At 39.4% G+C, this 12,714-nt stretch overlaps 1 protein-coding gene and 1 long non-coding RNA gene across 2 annotated transcripts in view; both read left to right on the top strand.

Annotated features, from left to right (window-relative positions):
• Nucleotides 1-12,714, top strand: part of ntm (neurotrimin) — a 383,071-nt gene that overhangs the window by 46,150 nt on the left and 324,207 nt on the right. The gene's annotated exons all lie outside the window — the stretch shown is intronic.
• LOC138404892 (uncharacterized) lies at nt 2,778-4,304 on the top strand. Its single transcript, XR_011238639.1, has 2 exons — nt 2,778-3,473; nt 4,256-4,304. It is a non-coding gene; the product is annotated as an uncharacterized lncRNA (long non-coding RNA).

Below are 12,714 nucleotides of genomic sequence, written 5' to 3'. Positions count from 1 at the left end.
GCTGTCTCGCCTCCCTCCTTTGTTTTTAGTCAATGCAAAAGAGGACTTAAGACACTTAGTCACATCTCATGCAGAGGATCACAACTTTAACAGGCAAGGACATCTCTTATAAGACCATATGCACTGCGCTTTATGGCTCATGATATTTGAGTGAGGTAATTGCTGGAAGGACAGCTGAGTGATAGAGAGATCTCCAGCAAAGAGGCCATATTGACCTTTTAGTAATGGTGGCTGCTCACTCAGCACAAAACAGATGCCCTTCAAGAGCAGCACAGAGGGTCCTGATTTCCCTGCATTGTCGTGGCCTGGAGAGATGCATTACTTCCTCACAGAACACACCAGTAACTGCAGGTGATGTGCTGTAGCTTGCAATTAACACATCTGGATAGTTCTCCACTTCTACTCAGTTTGTAAAAAGGAAGTTGTGTGACTGCTTGCATTGTTCTTATGAGCATTACTCCATTGTCTGCAGTTTTATTTCCATTTAGTGATTAGATACAGTCATGAGATGCAGACATGATAATATTAAGAAACAGCGCATGAGTAATCCTAGACGTTTAGCAGAATTGCATTTATGTTATGAGAAGTATTATTTCTTCATGTATTAACTACTGAAATCTGATTTGTGTGCCCAGCATGTCTGTTCATACACGCCGACTGTATCAAACTGCCTTTTTGTGACTCATTTGTTTCACAAGCTTGTGCATAGTAATATTCTTTGATGGAAGGTATTAATAATTCATTATTTTCTGATGTTCAAATAAGATTAAAAAAAAAAGAGATATTTGAGCTCATCCAAAACTCTGCAGTTTCACTATTAACCACATAAGAGAAAGCTAATCAGTCCAGTTTTAGCTGCGCTCAGTTATCGTTTCTGGAATTCTTTATTTTTACGGTATTATTTCCTTCTTATCCTTTGAGTAAATTTCTCTATTGTAAAGCACTATGAGCTGCATTACTATATGAAATAAAGTTTATAATCCAGGGATGTTTCAAAATTCACAATAGTGTTGGCTGAATATACTAACACGCCAGAGGCTGTTCACCTTGGACACCTTGCTCTCCTCTCCCCCAAGTACCCCCAAGTACCCTCACTGGACCTAAAAACATAGATGACAAACAACTACCTAAAACTGAATAGTAACAAAACAAATCCACTCTTTGAAAAACAAATATCTGCTTTCTCCCCATAGCTGATGCCCCCATATCAATCTCCACACCGGTTAAAAGCCTTGGTGTTATCATGGATAGTTTTCTTTCCCTCTCCAGCCATATAAATAATGTATCACGGACTGCCTTTTTCCATTTACAAAACATCTCCAGATTACACCCAGCCTTGACACAGCACTCCACAGAAGTTCTCGTTAATGCCCTGGTCACATCACGCATTGATTAATGCAACGCAGTCCTCACTGGCATCCCCAACAAACTCATTCACCGACTCCAACTCATCTAAAACTCTGCAGCACGGATCATTACATCTACAAAATCCACTGAACATGTCACTCCTCTGTTTATTCAATTACACTGGCTCCCTGTATCACAACGTATCAACGTCAAAATCCTTCTGTTAACTTTTAAAGCCATTCGAAATGCATCACCTGGTTACTTCACATACCTCATAAACACTTACACTCCCTCTCGCCCCTTAAGGTCTTCATCAGCAGATCTCCCAGCCGTTAAGCTCAGTGCTCAGATATCACTGAGTGGAAGAGACAGTGACACGCTGACAGCTGTAAAACACAGTATCAACTAGTGAAACATATCTAATGTACTTATTTCCACCAAACTGCCATCTTCAAAATAAACCCAAGAACATCAGTGGGTTGTGTAACAAATGTAGGCCAAACACATATCAAATGAGTGCTTGATCTCCCTTGGGGTTCAAATCCATGTCTGTCAGGGTCAAACTGCTTTAAAGGATGTGTCAGGGCTAAGCATGAAGAGGGGCACGGCCATGCTACCAATCCTTACCAGTGGTGAGAGTCAGGCAATCCAATTCACAGTGTGATCCCACCGGAGCCTAAACTCCCAGCTATTCGTCTCAGCCAAGCCTGTAATTGATATTTGTCGGAGGAAAAGGGTGGTCCATGTCAGAGCCAAGGCTGCCGGGAGATAGAGAAAAGCTAGAGAGCACGTTCAAAGTCAAGGCGAGTGGAGGAATATGTCTTTCAGGTATCATGTGACTGGACTGTTGATATTTGTAGCACTTTATGTTATCATTATCGTGTTTCCTTCATGGGTGTGGAGTCCACTGATATGATTTCAAAGCTTGTTTTGTGTGGAGCTCTGTTCAGGGGTTGTTTCAGTAGGTGTGGGAAATAGGTGGAATTGGTTAATTTGTGTAATTTATAATAATAATACCAATACCAATGGCCTTAGTATTATCAAGGGCAGCGATTATTACTCCCCTCTTTGTTCGGAGAAACACACCTGGCATGACAGCAATATTATGAACAAGAATTTGCTCTACTTTGAGTAAACGTATAACGGAGAGAGCCTCGCAAGCAGTAGCACTAATACTAAAAAAGCAGAGCAAGGAAGGAAGCTGATTACAGAACTAATTATATTGTTTAAGACATGCGAGGATACTCTGAATGTAAATGGACTGGAAAATCAATCCTAAAACCTGACTTTTGTTGCCATGTTGCCTGCAACTTCTGCTAAGTCTCTGATTTCCATTCAGAGATCTGTATTCACACCACCACACACCTGATGAGAAATGGTTTATTTTGACAGAGAGAGGAATAAACCTAAAACTGTCTGTTTATGGGAATTAATTTCATCCCGGGGGAGTTGGCTACCACTGCAGAATAAATGTTGTGGAAAGACTGAATACTAATACCAGCAGTAGTAATGGGAGTAAAGTACTGGGGAGCACTGGGCCTGGTGGATGGCCGTTGTTCCTGCAGTCACCAGCACGGATAATCTGTTGGAATGACCTATATTCATCTTTCCTACTCAGCTCAACAACGACTGAAGACCCTTGAACACTCCAGAACCAACCCTGCTTCACATTATATACATATTACATGCATTTATTAATTTAAATTAAATTACAGTAAATTTGTTTCATTAAAACATAATAACTGCTTGGCTTTCATGTTTTTGTACCACAAAGTGAATGTTTGTGAAAGTCCTGTGTAACCCACATAAAAAATCAGGTCACTAACCCTGTATATGTCATTTAGACACTCAGTTCATCTCCTGTAGGGGGCAGTGTTTTCCCCATGAGCCTAAGACAGGTATCGCGTGAAGAAGTCTGCACCTGTGTGTGACGCAGTTCCCTCTAAAACCACGAAGCAGACAGTAGCAAACTGTAGCAAACAGTAGCAGACAGCCACGGCTAAATTAAAACAGACGTCCGCAGACAGAGACGGTAGTCACAGGCAAATCCAGGCTTCGTCCGGATAAGCTGTGAGCCGAGGAGGATAAACCCCCCTTTATGAGAATTCATGCTTGATGAACCTCTGGTGAGTTAGCAAACTTTTAGCTGGTTGTTCGCTACTTGGCTGGAGGAAAAGATGAATATATTGTGCTATTAACTCGGTTTAAGTTGGTCTAAGTTACTTAATAGATGTCATACGATGTTTTCAAATGTTTCCCCACGACTTTCGTGCACTTTATATTGTAGTTTATTGCTTGAAAAAAGGTTGCTAGCTTTATGCTAATGCTAATCGCGACCGCGATATGCTAATCGTTAGCCCGAGTTGCTAATTGTTTTATTGGTCGTTGTGCTTAGCTCATGCTAATCGCTAAGTTAAAGCTAAGTTTTCATGTTTTGCAAAGAAAAGGTGCATTTCATTTCTTTTTATGCCATTTGAATTACTCATTTGTGTTAATAGCCACTGCAATGGGTAACAGTGCCATTGAGGTGTGGTATATTTGATATTTGATTCAAGAAATTACAGTTGAGCATAAAAATTGTAATTCATCTGATGTTAAAAGAGTTAAATATTAGAGAGATGGATAAAAATAGCTAAAAATTGATGATATAAGTAAAATAGAAGTTAAAAGGGATGCATAAGTTATGTATCTGTTAAAAATGACACTGTTGTGGATGGTAATTCATGAATAATTGGTTACATTTATGGTTAAACTAATTCATAGTAATTCATTTTAGTGTGTGTATGTATTTCCTTGATATTTGGTAATATATTTCATGCCTAGAGCTAGAGCTGAAAATGTTGAGATCTCATAAGAAACTGAGACAGAATCAGATGAAGATCCTTACAACTTTGCACTTTCTGTGTAGGTTGGTTTTTTTGTTTCGTGCTAGTCTGATCAACTATCAGAGAGATAGAGAGACGATTAAGATGGCGAGCCCAGCCCAGCGATTCTGAGAGAGAGACGATTAAGATGGCGAGCCCAGCCCAGCGATTCTGAGAGAGAGAGAGAGAGTTGGAGATGTGGTGTGGCCAGCCACAGAACCTACCTTGAGACTCCAGATCATCTGAATCACACATTCTGAGAGCAGATAAGACACACACACTCTTCACCTACCCGGGTAGTAGAGATTTAGGATGACATACTTGAATGGACATTGATACAGAACATCCACACAATTGGATCCCTTTTTCAGAACTGAACTTTCTTGAGTTGGAGAGCTCAACTTCAATGGACTCTGATTTTGTGTCTTTTTTATTTTTGTGACGCCTCATTTGGTAAATAAAAGTACAGCTAAGCTGTCAATGTTATTGTTGTTGTGCATTGTTATTAAAGTGTCACCTGTTCAAATCAAACCACACCCACTCCTTTTTGTGAGTAAATTCCTGGTGCAACTCCTACCAGACCTAGAGCGATGTGATGTCTCTTTAACCTAAAAGTCAGGACCAAAGGTGCTCCACCTGGTTTTTGTTTCATGCTACATTATTGTTTGCTTCAGTATTTTTTGTAAGTGAGTATTGTATGAATGTTATTTACAGGAGGCTGGACTCCTGAAATGGACACGTGTACTGAATGTGGACCCTGAAGTGAAGTGAAATCTGAGCAATGTTCAGCTTTCAGTGAATGGGAGCACTGCAGTAGCTCTAGTAGTAGTGGCACTGCTGACATCATTACCATACTGATAATTCTTTAACAAAGCAAGTTGTCCATATTAAACAAGGCTGTTTGTTTGTGCATTCCAAAACACAACCGTGACGGTTCAGAACAACTGGGGACAAAAAGAAATGTATAGGAGATGGGATGCAAGTATCATGAAACTTACATCCGTACACAACTAATTTGTTAATTTAAATGTATTTTGAAAAAACTATGTGGTTCCATTAAGAATTTTTTCTTTACATAATAAGAATATGTTGTTAATTTGCAATCGTTTCCAGCCCAAACTTCTGACCCTGCTGTAGAATATCCACATGAGGAGACGACATACAAAAGCAGAGCATGTCATCCAGTAATCAGAAGGTTGTTGGTTCAATCACTGTTGCAGATCACAATGTCCTTGGGCAACATGATAAATGGCCCAGATGATGTGCCATTGGTATGAGTGTGTTAGAGAAGCCCTATGTATAGAACAAGTGTGGTATGAATGTGTGTGTGAATGTTGTTTAAAGCACTGTAAGTGGTCGTAAAAGCGCTGTATTAAAGCAGTCCATATATCATTTAAGGTGTTTTATGGTTCTGTTCAGACTCTCACAGTGTTTGGTTAAGGAAGGAGAAATATTCTGCTCTGGTTTAATGCAGAGTTCATAGTGACTTCAGAACATGTAAATAAAAAAGTCACTCTCCATTTGAAGAAGTAGCCTATGAGGTCATTTTGCCTGTTTGTTATATGTAGTTCTTACAGTATTAGACCTGGTAACAATATCATCCGAGAGATAAGCTGCAGCAGCCGACATGTGTTCTCCACGTCATTCACAATGGTTTCCAATTCTGTGAACATCGGCCTGTTTCAACCATGTTGCTCTCCAGAGGTCATGTCTGGTCCTCCTGCTTCCCTCCCTCCTGTCATTCTCAATTGAAAAACACATTGATAGACACACTAGTGACTGACAAGCCAGCGGGAAAATGGCTTTGGGTAGACAGCTGGCTGAATGTTGAGTACTCGTTCTGCTTCTTGCTCTGTTGGTCGTCCTAGTTATTCTTTAACTGACGACCTTGTGGAAATTGCTGGTTGCTCCCCAGAACCCCAGCGGCTGGGGTCACAGCAGGCTGCATCTCATCCGCAGAAAGCCGGCTCTCAAAAGATGCGACATTAAGTGCTGCCGATACTCCACAGACCACTCACTACAGGAACGTAAGATCAGCGAGTGCTTCACAGGTCTGTGCTTATATGCATCAGACTGAGAAATGAAGCAGTTCAGCTTGAGTAGCCCATGGGAGTTTATGCTCTGACAGTAACAGACAAAAAAATGTTCACATGGAATAGCCCTGTACCTGCACCAGTGTTTTTACTGTCAAAGTTATGTTTTTGTCTGCATTTTACATCCACTGAAACGTATCTTCCAGTTTTATGAAGTAACATCTAAACTGACTTTAAAAAATAAATAAATGGCCCCATGTCTCATCTCTACAGATACCCATGAGCTACAGAGAAAGGTCTAGAGGGGGAAATGAATTGATGTCATTGTAGAGTAGGAAAATATCTGAAAATAGCAGGAAAAGTGAGATTGTGATCAGCCGGATTATGAATAGGCTCATCTTTGTTGGAAACCCTGGAGAGGAAAGGCAGAGGTAAGGCGATCTGCAGACAAGAGGCAGGCTGAGAAATACATTTATGTCAATGGCAATCTCCCCTGGTTTCTTATTTGTCCCTGTCATAAATAAAGCAGAGCAGATAACATGAGAGAAAGTTTGGAGCAGATAGATGCTCATCTCTTCATTTTCTCTCATCCTTATTACTAATGGCGGCCTTTGATACATATTGAAACAATGCGCACACTACTTGAAAACCATGGTTAATATTTCATGCAGTTGCATCACAGAGTGCCAGTGATATACTGGTCCTGCAAGGATCATTGATATCTCATAAAATTCACAGTGTTCAATCTCAGAGGGAACATCATGAGCGAGGCTCATATTTTTGAGTTAAACGAACTGAGAGTTTCTTTTGGAAAGACGATGAGTGTACAGGCCTAAGCAGAGGTGCTGTGCTTCTGTTGGCACTGGATGAATAATGGTGGAAATCATTAGCATTTTTATTCCTGCATAAATTTGACTGGCAATTTTGTACATGTTATAGAGAACAAATGTCATATAATAAAATGGCTTCCATGTGCATCAAATTTGTATAGTAATGGGGATTTTGGCACACTTTATCTTTAGCCTAAATTGTGTGTATTATCCTTTTGAGGCAGAAGTTTATTCTGATGGTGTATTTTGCTTTTGGATGCAGATTGGTCCCATCATTGTTAATTTTTAGGGGAATTTACGATCAGTAGTCTGGAAGTGATTGTAAATATGCATGCAGGTAAGGTTTATAAGTAGGTCCTCACTTTAATTAAATGGGAAAAGATGCTGTGTAAGAAAACAGGAGCTGTATCTCTTATCTGCGGTCCAATACTTAGGTTTCTAAATGGATTAGGAGGAGGTTAGCATCTTTTATCCTTGAACTAATGTGAGAGGCACACAGCCTCTGAAACATAAGCAAAACAGAAGTGTTGAAAAAGTTCTTGCAGAAGTCAATTCCTTAATCTAATCCAGCACTGCTTTTGAACATAATCGAGCAGCACCTCACTGTGGAGAATACAAATTGCTTGATGAAATGAAATGAATTTCGTTGATGCCAGGTTATCTTCAGCAGATAATTGCTAAATCCTTTGGCTGCCTGGATCAGCAGAAGGTAGCAGAGAGTGGATGTAACTGGCGTTGAGACCACAGCGCAGTTGTGTCTCTCTCTGTGGGGAACTCAACAGGCTTTCATATTTGTACCTTACTGTCACTAAGAAAATATTTTAATTTGGGTTTTGTAAAATAACATTCCAGTGCTGTTTTGAAATAAATGTTACATGCTTTGCTTGGGCATACCAACTGCATGTTGAAAGTATAAAAACTATTCCCCACACAAAAGGCGAAGCCCCCCCCCCCCAAGAGTATTTTTTTCCACACCCAACTTAGGAAAGATGTTTTCATTTTTTATAATTTTTTTTAATCATTTAGACTGAAAGATTTCTGAACTATTCAACAGATACAATTCGCACATGCAATGACTTCTGGATAATACAAAAGTAAAGTTTCAAAATATTTCACTCAAATTTGCTCCAAATGTGTTTTATTAAATATCCAAATAGCATTTTGGACATTGTGCCTCTGAAGAATTGATTCTACTCTGGGGTCATTTCTTGGGCTTTACTATAGTTTGATGTGCTGAATTCCTTTATGCTGAGTTATAATATCATAATATTTTATTGTATTTCATAGTACAATACTTTATTATAGCAATATTCAGGCAATATTGTACACCCCAGTGTCAGTGACCATGATAGATATTAGATACATTGCAATTTAAAAAATAGAACGTACATTTAAATTCTTTCTCTTTAATTTCACAACACATACCTTCTTATAAGCATTCATCACAGGCCTTTTAATGCAGACCTTAAGGCTAGGAGCAGTGTGGCATAATACAGACATTAATCTTACAAGAAAATGACATATTGATCTCCACCACAGGTGGATGGTGAAATGACCTCCGATGCATAATGTAAAAAAAAATCCCTCCAGACTTGCAGTAGAATGAAAGTCAAGGCTTTACAGTGGCACATTGTTTCCAATGAAGCCTCAACAAATGGCACCTACTGTCAATCACTGTGACATTTAGACTGTAACCAGCATTCAAGGCAAGGAAAAGCTGTGAGTAATTTTGCAGGGTTTTCCAAATATCGCATATAATTGTCACCTCAAGGATTTTACAAAATGTGCCATATGTTTATTTACTTTAAACAATATTTTTGAAGATTATCCATGACACTGGACATCGTGCTTTATTGTATTAATGTCAAAGTTGCTTTGTTGCTGCATGATAATTATATTTACACTGCAGAAAAATATCAAATGTCTGCTGGTGGGCTGTATTCATGCTGTATTCATGCGTGGAAGGAAATTATCTACTTCTTCATTTGGATGTCAGCTGCTGTGCACAATTGCATAAGCTCTGTAGCTGATGAAACAGGAATTCATTTAACCTGATGTACTAGCTAGCCACCAATGGAGCCAAATCAGGGCCAATAGGTTTGTTAATTTGAAAAAAAAACTGAAATGAAATGTTTCGTTTTGATCTTAAACTGAAAAATGCAACATATTTAAGTACGTTATTTCAAATGACATTTTATTTCCACATTTGTATGCACTTTAAAAAATGTCATTGCTGCAAGAAGTACACTTAGCACTTCCTATTCAACACACTGACAACGTTGCATTAAGGAAGCAGTTTAAGACACCAACTGCAGTATAATGGCAATAAACTATGACAAATTGTGAAGTTCAACAGCCACACTTGTTAGAATGGATTTCTTCCACTTCCTCACTTCATTGTGAACCTAGCGTTGTACCTGTTTGCTGTGGCGTCCACTGCACCAGAACAACCTGAGGACACAAGCATGCATGTGAGAAATGTCAGCGATTTTGTGAATATACTCCTTGGAATTATCCTGAAGATTGCAATGATGGGTATTTTTTTTCAAATAGGGGCATACATAAAAGGAATGGACTGATAAGTAAGAGAATTCAATTCTGCAAATTGTCCTTTAGTGTCACGTTATTGTAAAGCTTAATTAACCTAACCTGCCTTAATGGCACAAGCAGTAGCTTGTAGACATATATCTGGTGCAGCTGATGTTCAGTCTGACTGTGACAAAGGATTAGAATGGGTGATGTCCCCTGTGTGAAGGTGTGTGTTAGAGTAGCTGAGCAGTATTGAAAACACTGTAATATTGTCTCTAAGGAGAAAAGCCCAGTAAATGTTATGGTGCTGAAGGACAGCTGAGCGATCCATATTCCTACTCCTTTAACAGAGGTGGCTGTTCCCGGATGTTTAGGGCTGCCAGTGGCAGAGAGAGGCAGCAGGTTTTGAGGGTAAGACCCAGTTGAAGCAGGGCTGAGGTGGTGAGAGTGAAGATTAACGAGTGACTTTTCTGCTCTTTAGCCTAGTGCTGGTCCTCTCCTGCAGCTGGTGGACATACTGAAGAGTGGCGGACTCTGAAGACAGCCCTAGATCCTTGCACAGACTATCAGATCCTTCCTGTCTAATGAACAGATGTGTGCAGAGGTGGTGAACGTGGGCGTGACTAGGGCAGTCTATAACTCAGAGAGCTCCCAAAGTAGATTGAGGCTTCAAATCTGAACAGGTCCCTGGATCACATGTTTTCAGAGGGGCAGACTCGAAAAAACGGGACCCAAATGAAAAATACAGTACTGAAACTTACATATGATGAGTGGATGCACTATACCAGTAATTCTATTTTGGTGGCTTTATGATAAGTACAGTTGAAAATGTATGAAAATTTAAATCTAAAGGGATAAAGAAAACATTGACAACACAGACAAGATGTATCTTGGATGGAAATGACAAAATGCAAATATGGTCTTTCAACAATGTTTAAAACAATGTTTCAGTCACAGATGATGCTGGATGATGATGCATATTTTACACAAAGAACTAGAGCATCTTGAAAAGGTTTTTCAGCAAAGGAAATCATGGACGTCATAGGTTTCCAGAGTTGTGAGCATGGCAGGATTCATCATTCCCTGCAGAACTAAGAAGGTAAATCAATGCCACAGTGACCCTTGGACTCCCCGAGTTTCCACTCTGCTCCCTTTTTTGGGGGATGTCTCTGACTTTCCTTTGCAAAGAAAAAATATATATATACATCAGTGCCCTAGAAAAAATTTAATTATTTCAGCAGGTGTTGAATCCCAGCGAGGAAAAAAAAATCTAATTTCAACAAGATAGCAGACCTCCTGTAAAATATATCTCCCTTTGAAAACACTGACAAATTGGGACAGTGAAGACCAGGTGCCATATGGGGAATCACTGTAATCTGACACTCATTTATGATTGCAACACAAAACATCCAGCACATGTGACTTTTCAATGGTGGCCTTTGGATTCACCAATTTGTTTTCCATTTTCACATGTATTCAGCACTTTCAAAGGCACCTGTTTAGAGCACGGCTTGTGTTGACTTGGATTTTTTATTTTTTATTTAATGTTTAAACTTGCTGTCACTCACAGTCAAGGCCCTATGTGTCTGCCCCTTCCAACATACACACAAAATCATAAAATCGTCTTCCTGGCTGCCTTCAAAGTAAAGCCTGTACATGAAATCACTTTGAAGGATCTCTAAGGATATGAGGATTTCAGAGAAGAGCAGCCTGCAACTTTTTCATCTAAGGGTGGCCATCGATTCACATTAAGCAGAGCTTAAGTGAACAAAGAGGAGTATAATGGTCTTCCTTGGTGGAATCCTGCAGAGAAGGACATTGGACTTTAAAATTTTAGTTGAGGATTATAGTTGGATTAATGCAAGCATGGCAGATAAAAAGGTGGAGCTGAAACGCCTCTGTTGTTCAGTGTTGATTTATTCAAGAGATGCTCTTAACACCTCCCAGCCGCAACTCACAGATGCAAGGATTTGAAAATCCCTGTCTCCTATGGACAGAGATTAAGAAGCCACCATTTTATTAAAGTGCTGGTTAAAAACATGTTGCCATGTGATGATCATGTGCTTCACAGAAGCACCGTGGTGCAGCTCTGCAATATCTTCATCATAAGTTTTTAATGTACTGAAATGTTGGACTTGTAGTCTGACATAATTTAAACCGTTAGAACAGGTTTTTCAAAATTTTCACTGCTGCATTTTTAAGAAGCAGTCTCTGCAAGCTTTAGCCTACATTCCTTCTCTTTTCCTGCACATTTGCAACAATGCAATTTGCAATGCATCATACTACATTATACTATACTACATTCTCCGAGATAAAAATTGTTGAAAATTTGCAATTCAGAGGCAAACGCTGTATCTTAACCCATAATAAAGAGGTGAGCTCATTTCTTGTCGTGTTTCAAAAAGTAAATCACCAACTAATGGTCAGGGAAATAATTAGCTTTAAAGCTGCTGAGGTCTGGAGGACAGTCTGTGTCAGGTTATTCTGCTGTCGTTCACTTCGCCTGCATATCAAATGCCATAGGCCCTTACCTTCCCATTATGGAGAGAGTGAAACAGTCCTCAGTATGGCAGGCAACGCACTTCAGCTACATAAAAATCCCCCACTCCAGACTGGCTGACACTCAGCACTGTTGTTCGTGTAATTTAATTTTTTTGGCCAAGGATGTTTTGCTCAGTTTTTGTGTGTTGAGCTGTTCCAGCACCAGTCTGTAATTTTTACTGTGTCAGAGTTCCTGCATGTCCTCCTGGTTATGTCAGGTTCAATCTGATTGTTTCTGACTGCTGTAAATTTTGTGCAGTTTCTTCTGTATTTCATTTTTTTTTTTTACTTTTGTCATTTGAAAATAGGATCATATTTGAACTGGCATTTGTGTATTTTATGAAAGCACCGGATCCAATACCTTTGTACTGTAAAGCAGATTTAATGTGATCACTTCTACTTTCAGGAGTTATATTTTTATGTACATTCTTATGTACAATAGTACTTTTCCCAACTTTTCCCAGTTTTAATGGAGCAGTGAATACACTGAAGCAGGTCATTTCCCTCGTAAGGACTGTTTCTAGACTAATGGAAAAATAATAATAAAATCAGCCATGCACTCAGTGGAAG

The sequence above is a fragment of the Paralichthys olivaceus genome, chromosome 15 (genome assembly GCF_024713975.1).
Source record: "Paralichthys olivaceus isolate ysfri-2021 chromosome 15, ASM2471397v2, whole genome shotgun sequence".
Taxonomy (NCBI): Eukaryota; Metazoa; Chordata; class Actinopteri; order Pleuronectiformes; family Paralichthyidae; genus Paralichthys; species Paralichthys olivaceus.
Note: the sequence above shows the minus strand (reverse complement) of the source record. Positions and strands in the feature narration are given on the sequence as shown.